This window comes from Thermobia domestica, chromosome 3 (assembly GCF_964235325.1).
Source record: "Thermobia domestica chromosome 3, izTheDome1.hap1.1, whole genome shotgun sequence".
Taxonomy (NCBI): domain Eukaryota; kingdom Metazoa; phylum Arthropoda; class Insecta; order Zygentoma; family Lepismatidae; genus Thermobia; species Thermobia domestica.
The window spans coordinates 113,695,131-113,714,941 of NC_137456.1; positions in this window are offsets into that span (position 1 = coordinate 113,695,131).

The following is a 19,811-nucleotide window of genomic DNA, read 5'->3' on the forward strand; positions in this document are numbered from 1 at the left end:
ATATGTATTTTTGAAATATGTAATAACTTATAGAGCAGAACCATTTGAAAAATATATTTAATTTTCAATTTTATATTTAATAGGCAACACTGGTGTTTATATTGTTTTTCATATCTCATATGATTCATACTAGACGTTTTCCCGAAGTCTTCGGCTCGCTCTACGCTATAATTAGATTACAGTCGTTCTTATCAAAAAGTGTCACTCGTTTACATTTCACTCTTTGTTTGTTTTGCCCACCAATTAATTCGTTGTTATACAAACAATAGAATTCAAATTTTAATATAGATATTGATAATTTGCTTGATGTGAATTGGTGGTAAAGCTTGTTAAATGTTGTACTGTCCAAAAGATAAACGGTAAAATTGTCTGCAGTTTATATACTGTGTTGATGATGCTTAGTTACTAAATTATATTGTGCTTGACAAGGAATGAATACTTGCGCATTTTATATACCTTATTATAAAATTATATTTATATTTAATAAGACATTGCCTTAATAATAAACATCAAAGTATGTTCACGTTCAGCATCACGTCTATCAATTTGCAATCTCGCGAACATAGTATATCATTGACTACTAAATATTAAGAAATAGCATTACAATATTACAAAATAATTAAACTATAGTATCAGAAACAAATTTTAGAAACCTCTACTAGAGTAGCAATGCATGTAAAATGATTGGAAAAATGTGCATCCTGAAGTCTTAGTGTCGAATACTACGATCATAATATGACATATTTACAATGAATAGGAAACAAGTAATAAGTGATTGAAACTATGCATTTTTATTTAAAAACAATAATTTATTTTGAAACAAAATGTTTAGATAAGTATCACACAGAATTAAATAGACTTTTTTTCAAAGTACACAAAAATCAAAAGTCCTTTATAGAAAAAAAAAACTAACTGAAACGCCCTTTCTTCATCCGTGGAGAATAAGGGGAAAAATATAACAAACACTTGTAAAGTTTGCAACACTGCTTAAAATTGTGTAATTGCGAGAACTTTAATTATAATTAACGGAAAACGGCTGCATTGAAATGACACTTTTATAATAATTGTTGCTTTCCGTGCAAAGGAAACAAAACATTCACTATAATAAAACTATTTAAAAAAAAATAAGAACCCACTTCAAGGAAGACACTAAAAAGCAGAATATAATAAAAGCGCTAGAAGGTAGACAGCAAAATAATAATAATAATAATAATAATAATAATAATAATAATAATAATAATAATAATAATAATAATAATAATAATAATAATAACAGGGCGTTAAAAAGAACAAAAGAATTTCTGACTACTTTCTATAATTTTTTTTTGAGCTCATGCCAAACCAAACCAATTAATGTCTAATATAAAATTCTTTCAATGGTTATTTCATAAGGCATTAATATGTTTGGCGTGACACTACTTCAGAAATAATAATAAATTATTTCTACTTTTCAATGCTTTATAATTATTGTTGTCCACTTTGTAGTGTTTTTATTATAATTTGCTTTTATTTTTCTGGTTATTAGATTCTTAAGGTTTACTTGAAAGGTCACTATTTTTTTATCCTTCTTTTTTTTATCTGACGGTTTTTATTTATCCGTCTTTTAGTTTCTTTCTCAAAGTTTATTTAAAAAGTATCTGTATTTTCATAGTTTCTTGGCTTTTATGTAGTTATTATAAGGTTTTATATCTTGTTAGTTTTTAAAAAGTTTTTATTATCTGTTTTTTAGTGTTTTCTTTAGGTCAGTTATTTTCCATGTAAATTGTTTCAATTTTTCCATTTTCTCGTTATCCAGTAGTTAAAATCAATACCCAAACCAAAGGCAGGGCACTAAATCCCTATAAATTGGGTCTCTCTACGAAATATGATCGAAGAAATTTGTAATAATTAATTATTAAAATTTGTTAATTTTTTATTACATCGTAGTTAAGAACCTTGCTTTGGAATAGATCATTACATTAGTGAAAACTACATCATTTTAACTCATAATCTAAAAGGTAATTAGTCTTTTGTGCACAAGATGGCGTTAGTGTCATAAATCCCAGAGTATATCAGTTGCATCGAATTCGGACTAACGTCATATGGCAGCTAGCAGTTGATACCAGTAGATGTCCAAAAGCGCATTTGAATTCTTAGGAACAGACGTAAGGAAAAGCGCAGTAGAGATGAGTTAACTTTCAGCAAAGCTGCGCTACTTTTTACAATAATTTTATTTCAATAAAGGCACAAATGCTTCAAAGCAATGTAGAAATTTGTACTGTTTACGGGTAAGTATCGAAAGCAAAAGCCAAAAGATTGTTCATTCACTTTCATTTTGGAAATTTCGATGCCAAAGATGTTTCTCGAAAAGAGCGACGAACACCGGCATGTAAACTGTCTTATCATCACCAACGACCTAAACATTCATCGCAAAACATTGTCAGACTACTGGAGGAAACCTGGTCACTATAATCTCTGATTAGATGCAACCCACCTTACTTTGTTGAATTTCTGGTTGCAGCTAATTTAAAGTAATATATTCTCAAATGTTACAGGAATTGTTCGAATTTTTAAATAATAATAATAATAATAATAATAATAATAATAATAATAATAATAATAATAATAATAATAATAATAATAATAATAATAATAATAATAATACATTATTACTTTTTTCTCATATTTTATACATGAAAACCTTTCTTGAAAATAGCTTATTCGGTTAGTGAAAACCGTATAGAAATACGGACAATGGTTGTTGATACAATCGCGTACAACTATACAAACATACAAACAAACATGCATATAGACCAAACTTAGAATCCCGTTTTATCGAAGTCGGTTGAAAACATCTGACAAATTCATCAATTCAAGCACTATAGCTGTCTCTACCCACGTTTTTCATATGTGGTGAACTGTTTGGGGCATAATATTGCTGTAAAAAGCGTTATAGTTTCTACACCAATTGAAAACCTTTGATGCAAATGGATGTGATACTTACCTAAGTATTTGGTCTAGGAATTAATTCGTGCGGTTGGTACGCACACATTGAAGCTGTAGTACAAACACAAAATACATAAATACCTTAAGAAAAATATTGTCCATCGCTAGCCACCACTTTCGCCCATCTGTCAGGCAATGTACGGATTCCGTGGCGAAAGAAGTCCTCATCCTTGGAAGCGATCCAGTCAGAGACCCATGTTTCGATATCTTCTGAAGAAGTAAACCGCTGTCCAATCAAATCGTTGTTCATGCAATCGAACAAGTAGTAGTCCGAAGGAGCAACGTCTGGTGAATACGGCGGGTGGGGTAAAACTTCCCATCCGACATTTTCTAAATAGGTTTTGACCGGTTTTGCGACATGTGGGCGAGCGTTATCATGTTGAACAATAAGTTTATCATGTCTGTTCTCCCATTCTGGCCGTGTTCTGGCCAGAGCTTGCTTCAAACGCATTAATTGTCGTCGATAACGTTCTCCATTCATAGTTTCACCCGGTTGCAGCAGCTCATAGTACACCACACCTTTCATATCCCACCATATGCACAGCATAACCTTTGCACAGTGAATATCTCGTTTTGGTTGTGATGGACCTGGTTCACCTGGTTTCACCCAGGCCTTTTTTCGTTTAGGGTTCTCGTAATGGATCCACTTCTCATCACCCGTAATAATTCGATGCAGAAATCCCTTTCTGCTCTGTCGTTGAAGCAGCAATTTGCAAATGGTTTTTCGTCTTTCAACGTCTCTGTCTTTCAATTCATGTGGAACCCAATGTGACATCTTTTGAATCATTCCCATGGCTTTCAAGCGTTTGGAGACTGTTGTGCTGCTGCAAGTTGTTCCTGCGTTTGACACGAATCCTGCTCGAGCAATGCTGTCAATTCTTCGTCTTGAAATTTTTTTGGCTGTCCAGCTCGCTCTTGGTCTGCCAAGCCGAAATCACCACTTCTAAACCGTGCAAACCACTTCTGACACGTTCGCTCAGCTAGAGCATGGTCACCATACACTTCCACCAAAATACGATGACTTTCAGTCGCACTTTTCTGCATGTTAAAGTAATGCACCAGGACACCCCGCAAAAACACTTTATCAGGCACAAATTGCGCCATGTTCACTTAACTACAAACTGGTGTTGTTGACGCTTTAATCCACTGCCCTATACTACGAACGATACGCGATGACAGGGGTTTGCAACACATGTGTGGATACACGGAACTGTGGGACGCTCCGTTCGTTGCGCCATCTCTTGTCCACCCGCACGAATTAATTCCTAGACCAAATACTATTTTGGAAATAAAGGTTTCGCGAAGTATCTTTCTAATTCCCTGTAGCTGTGTTTTTATTCATTCCAAATATATCAACATATATAATAATAATAATAATAATAATAATAATAATAATAATAATAATAATAATAATAATAATAATAATAATAATAATAATAATAATAATAACAATTTACTTAACTTTTTCACTAAGTTGGGGCATGCTGGCTCAGTGGTAAAGAGCTTACCTCTGGTACGTAGGGTCCCTGGTTCTATCTTCGACCAAGTAAGTTTGTGGTGGACAACATCATATCCGTGAATTTTCTCGGGGTACTCTGCTTCCTCATTCCACCAACTCTGGAATCATCATTCACTTACTTTAATCATCGTCTGGTCATCTCTAATCTGTGCGACTAAGTATGATCTTCCATCATTATAAAAATAGAACATCAGTCCCCGCTGGTTTTGTGTCAAACGTTAACAACTTTGGTGTACGTGGTCCTGAATCTGATTTCAGATGTTAGAGCACGAACAAGTTAATTTCATGATCCTTTGTCCTAAGGGTTTACATGTGGACGTTAAATTACCAAAAATGAATAAATAAGGAATAGAATAAACATACGGTAGAATATTCCAAGAATGTTGTGAAAGACAAGGTTAATGAACTCAGTACACTTTCGTGACAAGTAAAATTAACTCTTTTTTTTTTACGAGTACGTGTGCTTTGTTTATGTTTAATATCTTAGCACCCTAATTGAGTTCACATCTCATTATTACAAATGAACTTCATTTACAAAACGACATAATTGTTGTAGTCTGTACCATCTGTGAGGTCTCTCATTAATTAAAACTTCCATCAGCACAGTCTGTGCTGATTCTCACATTCGTGCAGCAGAGATGCACTGCTAACTTGGGAACCAGCTAAAGTAGAACAACATGCTTGAATATTATTACCCTTGTATTTCGTAATGACTATATTTAATTAGATGTTCTAGTTTCGTAATAATTGAGGTTGTGCAGGTCACGGTGGTAATGCAATCAGTAATTTCCAACTAATTCCAAGAAATCTAATAAAAGCGACACTTTTTTTTTATATTACAATAATTGTGTTTGTTCTTAATTATAGCAACCACTAAATTTTAAGAGGTAACTGGAGAAAGAAATACACATTGATACGAATGAAATCTCTAATTTGATGTCTAGTTGGGAAACTCACCCCAGCAACACAATACAGAGATTTGCTACGGTCACGCATCCTATATTAGATACTCTGCCCAAATTCAGCAAATAGTCTGCGGTACGCAAATTTGCAGGAGACAGTAAACTGTTGAACAAAGTCGTATCAAATTATATCATGGAGAACACACAATTGCATTTTTTATGTATGCAAACTGACACATTCTACACAGAAACCAAGAATAAACACTATTCACCGTACATTTGTCACAATTCGTTTTATTGACAGGATTGTGAATTGAACCTCGTTGTCACCGACCATCATCATGTTCGGGGATGAGCTGGTTACAAATACCATGGAAACAGACCATCGGAATTTTTTTTCCTGTCGGTGCAGATGAGCTAGGCATACATCAAACAATTCACGTGTAATCAGTAAGACGAGAAAATTGAAGGCATTGGTACTACATAACTTAATACCCGTCAACGTTAAGAATAACCAAGGAAATTTACTGCATCAGATTGTCCCTTTTGGTGAAAAGTGGATCTAGTGCGACAACCATAAACAGTGAGGAAAGTGGATAGAAATTGATCAAAGTTCTGGATATTTTCTTGAATCAATACATCTTGTTGCTAATATGATGATCAATGGTGGGTCATCACATGTTTCGCCGTCGAGACGAACTTAGTATTGCACATCGTTATAGTCCTAAACTTCATAAAATTTACCACAATTTTACCCGAGAGCATTCAAAATGTTCAAATGATATAGTGATCTCATATTACACTACAATGGGCGCGCAAACTTTGCTCAAAGGGTGTCATAGGCTCTCCATTAGAACTCGATCTCGTGATGTGTCTCTCAGTCTAGCATTTCGTTCTGCATCCTGAGCACTCAATAGAAGGGAAGACCTTCCCTCATAACCGGGCGGTGTAACGTGCGATTGAAGACTTCGAATCACGGAATAATCCAGACTTCTTTCGAGACGGAATCCAATCGTCTTTCAAACCAGAAATTTTTGTTAGGGTATTCAACCTTTTGGGGAGAATCCAATACTACAAGCTCTTACGTATATGTAGTATTGAACGGGTATTATTCTGCACCCGAAAAGACGATAAGTAACTGTAAAATACTTATTCCTATATTTTCAGAAAAAAATGATAAAACTAGAATATTTTTATAAGAAAAGTTCAGATGCAGTGTAAGATCAAATCTTCATGCTGCATCAACCATTTCACTACTATACAAGTATAGTTTTATTGAAAAAGTTTACGAATGTATGTTGGATTAGGACGTTTGGTGGGTTATGGACCCGGGGGCTCCCTGTGGGTGTGCTCCTGTTCGAAATCATGACTGGGGATTTAATCCGGTAAGGGTTTGAGGATACATAGTCCACAATGCAATATCGACTATCATAGTATAGGCCGCTATCTACCACACGTTTTTACTTCTAAAAGAGCTGGATTACAGGAATACATCATCGGCCCATGGCTATGGTACTATGGGAAAGTAGATTGTTTAAAATTTTATAAATAATATATATTTATAAATAATAATAAATAATAATATTATATATATATATATATATATATATATATATATATATATATATATATATATATATATATATATATATATATTAATATAAATAATATATATATATATTGCTAATACTCTTGTCATCAACTTGTTATCAAATCTCTGAATCAGCAAAAAAATGTCATACACAAAGTTAGTGACTGGTTCATCAGGATTTTGTATTCTTTCTCGCAATGGATCTTCTATGTCTACCTAGGTAAATCTAGTGTAGATCTACCAAATTCCTTAAAAAATACCAAATTCCTTAATTTTTAAATTGTCATAAGATAGTGGCTGTTCACCTTATCTCTGCAAGAATACCCGTAACACTTCCCTAAATTGCCCTGTAAATGCTAAAGGCAACATTTCCTTTTTTCTTAGTTTCGTCCCAACCATTGATCCTACATACGTCATCATATTCTTTCTTAAATTAACGAATGTCATCGCTACTTTTGACATCGAACCTAGGAACTGGCAATAAATCTCGAGCAATCCCAACGCTAACTGAATTGTTTGTCGGAGTTTCTGTATTCGTTCCTGGATTCATTTTACTGTTTAGCCTATTATTATATCTATGTAAAATTCTTGTTTGAGTTTGCGCTGACTTTTTCTTTAACTTCATTACTTGTAAATGTATGTCATCTAACAATTCTGTTAACTCATCAATGGGCATGGGCAAAAGAAGGCAAGAAAAATAACTTTTTTTAACTTAAATTACTAATATAACATTGTCCTTTATGTAATATAATCTTTAATTCCTAAACCACCTTAAATATAACCTTAGCACTCAAATTCTAAAACGTATAATTACAGTTTCAAATAAGATTGCTCACTCCTGCACTTGGCTAATCGTTACGAAACAGAAATCAATTTGAACAGTGAATTTCAACATACAAAATAGATTGCTCAACTATCCAAAAGACCGCGCACTTCACCATGGTAAAACCTAAAATAAATTTGCAATCTACCTTAAACGTGACGGGTTTTCTGACGTAAAAGGCAGTTAGACATCTCCCGGAGGTATGTCAAAAGGAGACATTTTGTCTGGGTTGCGAACCCCAGACCATTCTCATATATGAAATTACTGAATGGCCTTGACATTCACCCAGTTCCTCCGAGAAGAAATTTAAATTAATGCACGGCTTGAGGGCGTAGAAAACGTAGCTCAGAATTGATTATAAACATAGGAATAGAAATTCAAAGATAAAATTCGATAACACAGAAATAATTTAAAATAAGAATTTAATGATCTAACGTTGAATAATTGAATAATCACAGAGTATGGTATGGACTGGTATGACTAGAGATTGGTAACGGTGATAAGCAGAACCTCTGATGGACAGAATGACGGAGTAGAAAAGAAAACTAATTATGAATACTCTGACTCACAGAGTGTCGACGTCAAAATAGAACTTCCAATACCCGGAAGAGAATCTGGAATTATTTATATGATTTTTCCGTCATGTCAACACACTTTGTGCGTCTTCCTAGTTCTAGAAGTCATAGCCGGTCATTTGCATTGTAGAAGTCAAGACACTATAAATTTTGCGTTGGATTATAAATCCTAAAGAATATTCAAACTGCTTCCATTTCATACATTGCCTATTTTATACACATTTTCCAATTCAATTAAATATTTTTTTGATTACACATTGACGTATACAGTAATATATATATATATATATATATATATATATATATATATATATATATATATATATATATATATATATATATATATATATATATTTCAAGAATTTTCATATTTTGCAGACATTTCAGTGACGAAAATTCTGGTTTCTTCTGCAAGATTTCTATAAAAGGGAAGTACGTCGCTAATAATGTAGAAATTTGCTGTATGAACTACCTTAATGTGTCGTATCGATCCATATAGTGAATAGGATGGTTTATCACAACGCAAATTTTATAGCCTACTAGAGATAGCAACATATTGTCAAATATGTTAGAAGTGGCCTGGTAGCTTTGTAGTGGATGCCTCAATTTCGTGAGGACACAAATTTGGCTTAGAAACTTTGAGCTGTAAGCTGTAAAACGCCACAACTTCCTGTTACATAACTTATTTACAAGGATGAGTCATACGTCCCTCAATACACAGCATTCCTGTTTTTCATTTTGGTACACAGTATTCCTGTTTTTAATGCAGATTAACGTTAATAGTGAAGCCAATCGCATTAGGCCTCCATTTTGAAATAGTATGACGGATCGGATTCAATATTTGTAATATGAATGAACTGACAAAATTTGGTTTTAATCCATTCGACTTTAGAGGAGTTACTGCATCCACTATATACCAGAAATGGATTCTACTAGTTTATAAAAAGATGGATATCGTAAGATCTCCCCAATAGGTATATTAAAAATCCCATGCAAGCTTATTACAAATCAGAAGTTATAAGGGGGTCGCTGGCAAGAAGATGTGACAAAGTAGGGATCGTGATAAGAATTAGATTCAAAACCACTGCCTTAGGAAATACATTTTAATTAAAAATGACATGATAGGAATCCAGTTCTTATTTATAAGGTTCAAGAAGATCCGTTACAAAAGATTCAAGGCTTTGCATGTGTACCGCAGAGGGCCTCGGTTATTCAGTGGTAGAGTCTGCATCTCTGGTGCGTGAGATCACTGGTTAGATGCCAGATCCCACCAAGTCGGCTTTGGTGGACAAACCCGAATATGTGAGTTTTCTCGGACTTTGCCTCTCTCTTCTTGTTTTCTTCATTTCATCAATTCGTCCATTATCATCGTCAATCTCTCCCGAAGTATAATCGTGGAACCTTAAACTAATATACCTATAGACTAATAGACAAACAATACACTAATTGTCTTCCCCTTTTCTACTTTAGTAGAGCAATTCTTGAAAAAAACTAGACTATGTTTCCAATTATTTTTAATGACGAGATTATGTGCCGAGTTCCATGTTTCTAAGTTGAGAGACTTTCAAGATATTATATTTTTGGCATAAATTTTAAGCCACCTATTCCGATTTGAACCCCTCCACTCCTCTTAGGATACTCAGACTCAATATGAGGAAAAATTATATTTTAATTTGTAAAACTCGAGGAATTTGAAGCTTAAAATATATGAAACGATAATCATGCCTGTTGTTCTGTATGGTTGCGAAACATTATCGCTTACTTTAAGGGAAGAACGCAGACTGAAAATATTTGAAAATAAAATTCTAAGACTAATATTCGGACTCAAGATGAACAGGAATGGGGAATGGCGGAAACTTCATAACTAGGAACAGCATTGTTCGGATCATAAAGTCTAGGAGGCTCAGGTGGGCACGTCATGTAGCCAGAATGGAAGAAAGTAGGAACGCTTTCAAAGTTTTAACTGGAAATCCAATCGGAAAATGTCCATTAGGAGACACAGATGAGAGGACAATATTAAGATGAATGTCGCAGAAATAGAAATACAAAGTAGAAAGTTGGTTCAATTGACTAAGGACGGAAGTCAATGGAGAGCTTTTGTGAATGCGGCATTGAACCTCCGGGTTCCATAAGCCATGGAGAGAGAAGAGTGAGAAAGAAAAAAACTACCCCAAAATTAAACTAAATTTACAGAAAAGTCGGGGTTTCGGGAGGAGGGTTTTGCCCCCAATATCGTCCTCTGCGTTTGTCCCTGATTGTAAGCTTCCTATACATTAGTGAAAAAACAATGAAAGCTTCATTCACTATAAATTTGAAGACCATTTTCTTACATAATCTGCAAGATTTTTGCCATGATTAGAAATGACGTCTGTAGGAAAATAGGTCTTAAGCTTATTTTTCTTTGAAAGGTTGACTAACTGAAAGAAGAACATAATAAGAACGTATATAAAAGATATTCAACAGAAGCTATTAGAGAAAGCATCAAGACGCTTTTATGGACGCAACAGACACGCGAAATTAATCAACGTGAAAGCTTAAGCAAAGGCGCCTATAATACCACAGACTCGTTTAGGTGAGGTCAGTTTTGTAAACAACCCACCCAACGATATTTCCTGCTGTTTTGGATTACTCTGAACAATGAAGCCATTAACTAACCTTAGAAAGCAACTGAATAGTTGCCTAATATGAAACAGCAACTATTACGTATACATGTATAGACCATTATAGCTATTTCTTTCTATTTTCATGCTTGCTGGGAACTTAATAAATCTTTTTGAGATTCTCTAGGTTGTTGAAATGAGTATAATTTTGTGCTATTAGAGAAAAAATGTCTACCTATTATTCTTACACGAGTTTCTGATTGATAAAAAGTGGCACGTGTTAAGTATTAGGAAACAAAGAATGTTTTGAGCATTACAACATTGATGTTTCCATTATTAATCTGGATTTGAACTTTTCTTATTGATAACAATAGAACAAAGATCTTTTTCACCTCAGGAATATTACATCACGCGATAACATAATTATCCTATAGACTCAGATTGCTTTCTTGAAGTTTAAAATTTTGTACATCTTTTGAGGAATTTTAAAACAATTTATTAGTAGTATTTACGTATAGGAGCAGGCCGTGCTGGCCCACCAGGACACCGGGACATGTCCCGGTGCGCCCTCCGAAACATCACATTATATATAAAGATACAGTTTTTAATAAAAAATTCTTACGGATATTATTGGTAAAGAACTCATGATAAGTCGAGTGCGATCTTTACATAAGACGCCCTTAGATAAACGGTTTCTTTTATTCTTCTGTATAGCACAGTTCTGTACCATGAATACATACTGTTACTGTTAGTAAAGAACTCATGAAGGGAACAGTGCGCCCTGTGCAAAGGCGCCCTTGCGAAACCACATCAAAGATAAACGGTTTTATTTTTCTGTATGGCAACAGTTCTCTACGATGAACACATGCTGTTGGTGAAAACCCCGTGAAGGGTACAGTGCGCCCTTTACGTAAGGCACCCTTGTCATGTGATTATTCCTGTGTGTTTTAGAGCAGTATCGGAATAATCAGTGCCTATTGTATTTCTAAAATATAGTTATATTGATTTGTTAGTATATATTTAGCTTCATTTTGTTTGACAAAAAGAAATCTTACAAGAAATAAAAAAATGTTTCTCTAGTAAAGAGGCTTTCACAGTTTAGCTATTTACGTTATTAAACAAACTTTGGGTTTTAATACATAAAATGGCGCCCGTATATGTACAAGGTGTAACTTAATTAACATAAACTTCAGGAGGTGACTCCTGACACGGATATGAAACGCAAAGTATACACCAACCTGGGTGTAAAAATGCCTCCTTTTGGCGCCTTGATCACACGAAAATTTGTCGGAAAAATGTAAGAACAGCCAACACTCAAGAATAAAACATCGGATCGAAGTCAGGTAAAAGAGAGAATGTCCATTATTTTTGGTCGTAGATCCCAATATACTGGCGACGCAAGGGTGCCTCCCAAAGAAACTGGAGTATTCCGTCGACTATTTTATCAAACGTTGAATGAGGACAATAAACAACTATCAAGTACAAGATTTCAACAATCAAAAGTAGATCTAATAGTACATCGTTCAAGTTAGAACACTTAAAATTCGAAAGAAAGATATACACATGTGTGTTTGATCTATTACGTCTCAGCACAATATACTCTCGGAAGAATAATATAAACGAAAAAAATTCTTTAACACAGTTATATCTTCTAGGCTATTGATAACGGATGATAAATGAACGGCTTTCTGTCCAATTTACGAGTGTGTGAAGATGGAGAAAATAACTTTGACCCAGATTAGGTTTAAAAAGATCATGCATAGGACAGTCAAAGGGTACGTAGTATTCAAAAATGCAAAGATCGTATGTGATCAACGAGTGTACAAGGGATTTTCCAGATACATATTTTGCGAAAGTAAGCTGCATTAAAGGAATGCCTCCTCGTAATATGTAATTCCGTGGAATATGATACTTCTGTGTACAGAAGCAACAAAAATGGACGAAACACGAGATGTTGTACACGTTGCATAATGAAACAAAGAAATGCGCTGGAACAGTATACTTAATTTATCCGTTAGGTAAATCTTCTTCCAGAGATACTTTCGAGGGGTTTTTCCCCTCTCTTGGAGTTGGAAAAACGCCCCTTAATCCTGACCTACGGAAAAATACATTCCTATTGTGAATATACCAAAATAGTGTAGTAGTTTGGCCCACTTATATTTTGATTTTGTCACTGGTGGAACATTTTTTTTTTTCAGAAAAAAAAATTGTATCTATCAGAAAACATTCAACAAATGGTGAAAATATTTTTTCGACGTTCTCTATGTACTTTGGAGGTGGATGAAATACTAACACGGAGGAAAGAGAATGTGGCACTTTTGCTTAGACGTAGCAGCACTTATGGATTTATCGTCCCTTGTATGCCACTTGCAAGTGGCTCGCGGAAGGCTGTATTGCAGTTTTGATGTGGATGGCATAAATTAGCGTGGCTATGTTACAGTAGGCATCTGTCGCAACTTGTAAGTGATATACAATGTCTGATGATCTGATGTTACATGTGGAATTGCTGTATAACAGGATAGGAAGTATCGCGTACGACGGTAAAGTGTAGTGTCCAGATATGCAGCTCGTGTAAAACTGTAGACGTTGGTGTTTAAGTAAAATTAATTTTGTTAATCTGTATGTGCTTGTGCAATGGAAGATTACCCTGTCCACGAGCTGGCAGATATGCATCTCATTTATGGAAAGATAAGGGGAAATCTCCCAGAGGCAAGGCGTTTATATCGTAACCGTCGCCCTCATAGGAGAGTAACTTTCACTGTATTTTTCCACGCCTCCATATTCGCCTTTGGGAGATAGGGTCTCTTCAATTTCCCCTACATAAAATCGGAGGAAATTGCAGCATGTGGACAGTTGTATTTAAACACAACGTACTGGAAATGATCAAAGATCGTCCTGAAACTAGCAGTAGCCATGTGCAGGGCGTAAAAATCCACATGCAACTCTAGTGAACGATCAGCAGAGAGATTTAGTGTGAGCGCGAAGTGCAGTATGGTGGATAATTTTGTCCTAGGATCTTATTTATTATCGGCCTGTCTGTGTAGGAGTACGTATAATTTATTTTTACATAATGTTCTCCCAAAATTGTTAGAACATGTGCCCTTGAACATAAGACAGCAGATGTGATTTCAGCATGAGAGTGCACCTGCACATTTTGACAGGTATATGCAGACCTACTTAAATGAAACATTCCCAGATAGTTGGATTCGGAGAGATTGACCTGTGTTATGACCACTTCTTTCACCCTACCTCACGCCCCTTGATTTCTTATTTGGGCGTTATGAAACGCCTTTTGTATGCAACACTAGCCACGACAGCCGAAGAACTTGTTGCTCGAGTTAACATAGCTGCGGTATTCACCTCCAAAATTTCAGGTGTGTTTTACCGCACGCGGAAAAATTTGCTTCGGCAATGTCATCTTTGCAATGCGGTTAACGGTCGACAATATCAGACTGTGAACTGTTATTCTTCACAGCTGTTTCGTGTACACATACGTTTGATAAAATACTCCAAGGAATACTCCAGTTTCTTTGGGAGTCACCCTTGCACCGCCACTGCACTACATCCGATTGTACACTAATGAAATCTACAACTAAAAATAATGGACATTCCCTTTTGCACGATTTCGATCCGACATTTTGTTCTCAAGTATGGCTGCTGTTGCATTTTGTCGAAAGTTTTCGGGTAGTCATAGCTCAGAGGCATTTCTACACCCAGGTTGGTCTATACTTTTCGTTTTATCTCCGGTCTCAGGAATCACCTCCTGACGTTTAGTATATTAATTAACACTATATATATATATATATATACACGTTTGTATGGGCATCCTTTTGGTAGACTTGTCCACCGCCCTTGTTAGTGACCCAGCACGGGCCTGTATAAGAGTATTGTGAAGGAGAGAAATGGTGCATAATAGTAGATAATTTCTGATATTAACACTATCTGTTTCTACATGCACAGTACATTAATAAATGCAAAAAAAAAAAAAAAAAAAAAAAAACAGAGAGCGAAATGTTAGTTACTCTTGGCCAAAAGTGTCATAGCACATAGCGCCCAAAAGTTCGTTCCTTTCGATTTCCTAGGTAGTCCCGTGTTGCGTAGTCGCTAACGATCTCGTCATTGATGCAAGCGGTCTTGCATTTTATTTTCTACCCACTTAGCTCTGCCAGGAGCTCTGTGAGAACTCATTCTTTCTTATTGCTTGTTTGTAGCACTGAGTGTTCCCAACTGCAACTATCCAGCTTGTCTGGAGCTCTGAGAGATATCGCTCTCTGTTTGTTTGGAGTACTGAGAATTCCTAAACAATTATCATTTAGCTTGTCTGGAGCTCTGAAGTTATTTGCACAAAATGGTACAAAACAGGAGAGCCAGTTTTGGACAGCGTGATACATAGAAAGTTTCAGATCTGGGAAGCGCGAGGTTTTTATAGTGAATAGAGTAATATCTGGTTATTTTATGCACAACGATAACTACTTTCGCTAGTGTTTTATGGCTATGTTTGCATTGTATATTAATAAACCTTAAGTAGTAATAAGATCCATTTTATCTCTATAAACTTACGACTCATGTAGTGTATGTGTTCGGTTTCCCTTTTTTAATCTAAAATGTTTTTCCCTTTGAAATCTGAATTTATTTTTGTTTAATTTCCTATATTTATATAGAAATAGAAATTCGACTTATTCCAAAGTAACAAAAAAGTAGAAATAAGAAAAAATGAAGCGAGGACTAACTTAAAGAAGTAAATAAATTTTGCATTTTGTGAGGGAATGAAAGTAATAAATGCTATGGAAAACAGAACAATCGCCCTTGATCAAGTACAGCGCTCAATGTTTATTGTTTAGATGAAATTATCAAAATAAAACTCCAAAGAGGAACTACAAGAATCACTTATGTATTAAAAGGTTCATTTGCATCTCTCTTATTAAAAATAAGTCTTTACAAAACATCCCTGTTATCGTATAATCCTTATATACAAACTAATACCAACTTTTCTCAACGTTAATACTGAATTTTGTACTTGATTAACTTAATATACTCACAAAATTTGTTAACGATAGCATGTTTGAGGTTTCTGTGGTCTTGCTCCAACGTACAGATACAATGTTAGTTGTTACGAAATTTATCTCATAATGTAAAGCGAAATAAAAAGTAATTGCATGTATATATATGCATATAAGTATGTATCTCATGGCCAAAATGTCATGCAGCACTGTAATGTTATAATCTAATTATCTGTATGTATAATCGAATTCTACATAGGGAAATCAAGATGAGGGTTTCGTAGCATGAGGCTAGAACATGACTAAGGCTTCAGGAAGTTTTGTGTAATAAATACACAACATCAAGTTGAGCGTGAACGTACACTTTGTTGTAATTTAATAACATCCCACGTCACTTTTCTTTCAAAATGCAAAATAATATCTCTATTTAAAATATTACTCCATGTTGCTACCTAATAATAAGCCAAGTGTATTCTCAAAATGTATGACGTATAAAGAAATTAACGTATACACAATGACAGCGTTGATAATAATACAATATGTGTTTATGTTTTATCCAGGGAAAACTTATAAATGAGACATATTTATACAGAGAGCTTACCTGGGTTCGTATTGTACGTACATTTGTAAAAGAAAAAAAAAGATGACATCAAATCGTATAAAACAAATTTAATGCTAGTAATTTAAAAGTCCAAACGGAGCGGAAGGGGACTGTCTAGACTAACAATCGTTTACGTAAAACAAAAAAGTGTCAATTCTTAAAATCCATGTATGGACGTAATTCCCAAAATACATACACATGTGGATCGTTAATAGCATCTTTACATTATCTTATATATGAAGATGAATGTTTATTTGTCTGTATGGTCTTCCTGAATACAAACAAGAGCGGTCCCGGATTCGATTCCCGATGGGGGCACTCGGTCGAAAAAGTATAAAACGCTTTTCAGGCCAGCCACCCTGAATGAGGCTTTCCTGGGTTCTCCTCATTCACACTAGGCAAATGCCGGGGTGGTACCTAACTTATAGGTCCAGGCCGCTTCCTTCCCCTTCCCCGAATAGTGTGCTCGCCGAGGGACGTCATCTCTTAAACGTGACGGGCTAAATGGCCTTAAATGCCGAAATCCCAGAAATCTAAATCCTAAATCCCCTCTCCCCTAATACAAATCGATACTTGGCATACTTGAAGATAACTGTATAACAGAAACCATAGGCTACCAGGAATTTCTACAACATGTATTTTTACAACAGGTACAACATGTACCTAAGGAGAAAGTTCATAATTAAGTAATTTATTTACTAATATTTCATTTACAAATTTACCAAAGGATCACAAAATCTCAAGAAATATTTGATGAATTATCGTCAATTTTGGCCAAAATGTAAAGGATCGAAAATTAGGAATCGAATTCGTTCATGTAGGTGATCCATTTAGTTTATTCTAAGATTGGGACAAATAATAATAATAATAATAAAAGATTTCCCATTTGTTCCAATGGGAGTAATTCTGGATGTTATTCATGAGTGATAGACTACCCGCAGTGTTGTTGAGAATAGTGGATTAATGTAATACTAAGGTGCAAGATACTAACTTTTTTTTGGAAAATGAAACCAAATGATTTCGTTTCCTGAACGAAAATGAAACCTAAAGATTTTAATATTTTCTATTTTCAAATATTTATGTATCTTAAAGTATATACTTCATTTAGTTTGAGTTAAAATAGTTCTAGAGGTTGAAGGAGGGAAAATGTAAATATTGAAACTTCAATTTTCACGTTGTACACATTGTAATACACCAAACTTCATTATGTGGTGTAGTCTGTACCACTGTTGCTAATTTTCTCCTTCACACTTAAATTGATGTTGTTTCTGTCATTCTCACCGAAATACTTAAACAATTTAAAATAAATTTTTGAACATATTTAGCACTTAAAAAGAGCAAAGTGTTTTTATTTAAACACACACCCTTCGGAGGAAAGGGGATTCGAAAAAATATTTTTTTAAATGTATTTCATAAACCTATTTTTCACATGCAAATACCGGACACCTCAGTTAGTATTCAATAAAGGTAAAATAGTGTATTTGGCAATTGGCATTCAATAACGATAATACTTCGATATTACATCTGTACGTCTGTTGGGAATATAATAAAGTAAGAGAATTGTTACATTGAGGAATTCTAAAGCTTCATACATATAGAAAGAAACATTGAAAGAAAACATGAAAGAACATATCTTAGAAATCATAGCATAACAATTACTTATAACCGATCGTAACGTGTACTAGTGAAATCTATCTTGCATTTTTTTCGTCTCTCAATTTCAACAGTATTATATAAATTAAGAGATGATTTAATATGAACTTTCAATGTATAGGTTGAATGATGAATTAAGTGTCCTTAAAACAGATCTTGGCAGCCATAAGGTCAGTTATGATTATAAGTCATCCCAAATTACTTTTCGCGACTATTCTAGGTCAAACGTACACCTAGATTAGTACCTTGTGGTGCAACAAGACTTTTTCTTTTCAGTTCGCAATAAACACTAAACTATGCAATGACGCAGAAGCTAACCTCGTTTTTCAAGAAAGGTCTGCAGCAATGGCGGTCATGAAAACAAATCTCTCTCAGGTTATTAGTAATAAAACGCTTATGCCATTGTCTGCTTCTGTCTGCCCTCAAAATTAATGTTAATCTACTGCTTATAATATCAAACGTGTCATTTTGTTTGTTTTTCTGTCATGGAATCCAGGAGGATTATATACACACAAACTGCTGGATGTTTACCTTTTAACTACGGATCAAAACCAAGTCAAGGGCTTTTTATTTTTGTGTTCTCCTCTGGCCTCATTCTCATTGATTTTCTTACCCTAGTATAATATTTAGAACATTAAATTTAGTAGTATTCAAAAAGTGTCGTTCTTAGGAATAAATTCATCACTTTGTCAGATAAGCGAAACAAACAAATGAAAATGATGATCATAGAATTATATTTCTTTTCTTATACTTCTCACACAATAATAAAACAAACGCAGAAGTTTCAGCTTTTGAAACCGTCTCTCATTTTCTTTAAACTTGTAAGACATGTTGCTTATTAGTAACAGACCGCATAAAATTTGTTTAGTTATATACAGTAAAGCATCCTTGAATTATTATTTGTTTTCCATATTTTTTGTTCTGTCTAAACTAGACTAGCTATTTCAAATGTCTCTACGTCAAATAATGTAAGTTGTTCGAGTAAAATTTTAGATAAATAAAATGTGTCTACTACCAATTTTCCAGAAAATTTTACATAAAAAAATGAGTCCCAAGAATCTTCTGGTGAAGGAAATATTTATATAATAATAATATCTTGGGAAATATAGTTAATGAAAAGGAATCTACCTAACTCATAATTTTTTCAAGCTTCTTCAAAAAATCATGAGTTAGGTAATACTAGTAATTTATGTCCGAATTCCACACGTACTATTTTATTAAGTAATCGTACTGCCATTATATTTTAGAATTAATAGGATAGAGCATTTCTTACTTTTTAGATTCGAGTCTGGAAATGTATCTTTAACATTTCTCGATCTTCAGCTTCCTTCACTAATTCCATTTTTTTAAATATATTTTTTAAATCATTGACTAGATGTGTTGTTCTTCTTTTTACTCCTCCCATCCTTCTCTCTATGGTGTTATGAAGGAGGCAATTTCATCGCAAAATATCTAATTCAATTGGCTTGCCTACGAGGGATACTAGTTCAAAGCGTCCTCTTCTCTCCTACTAAGTTTTAACATATTTTTGCTTGTTATTGTCTCTGTTCATTTTATTGTCT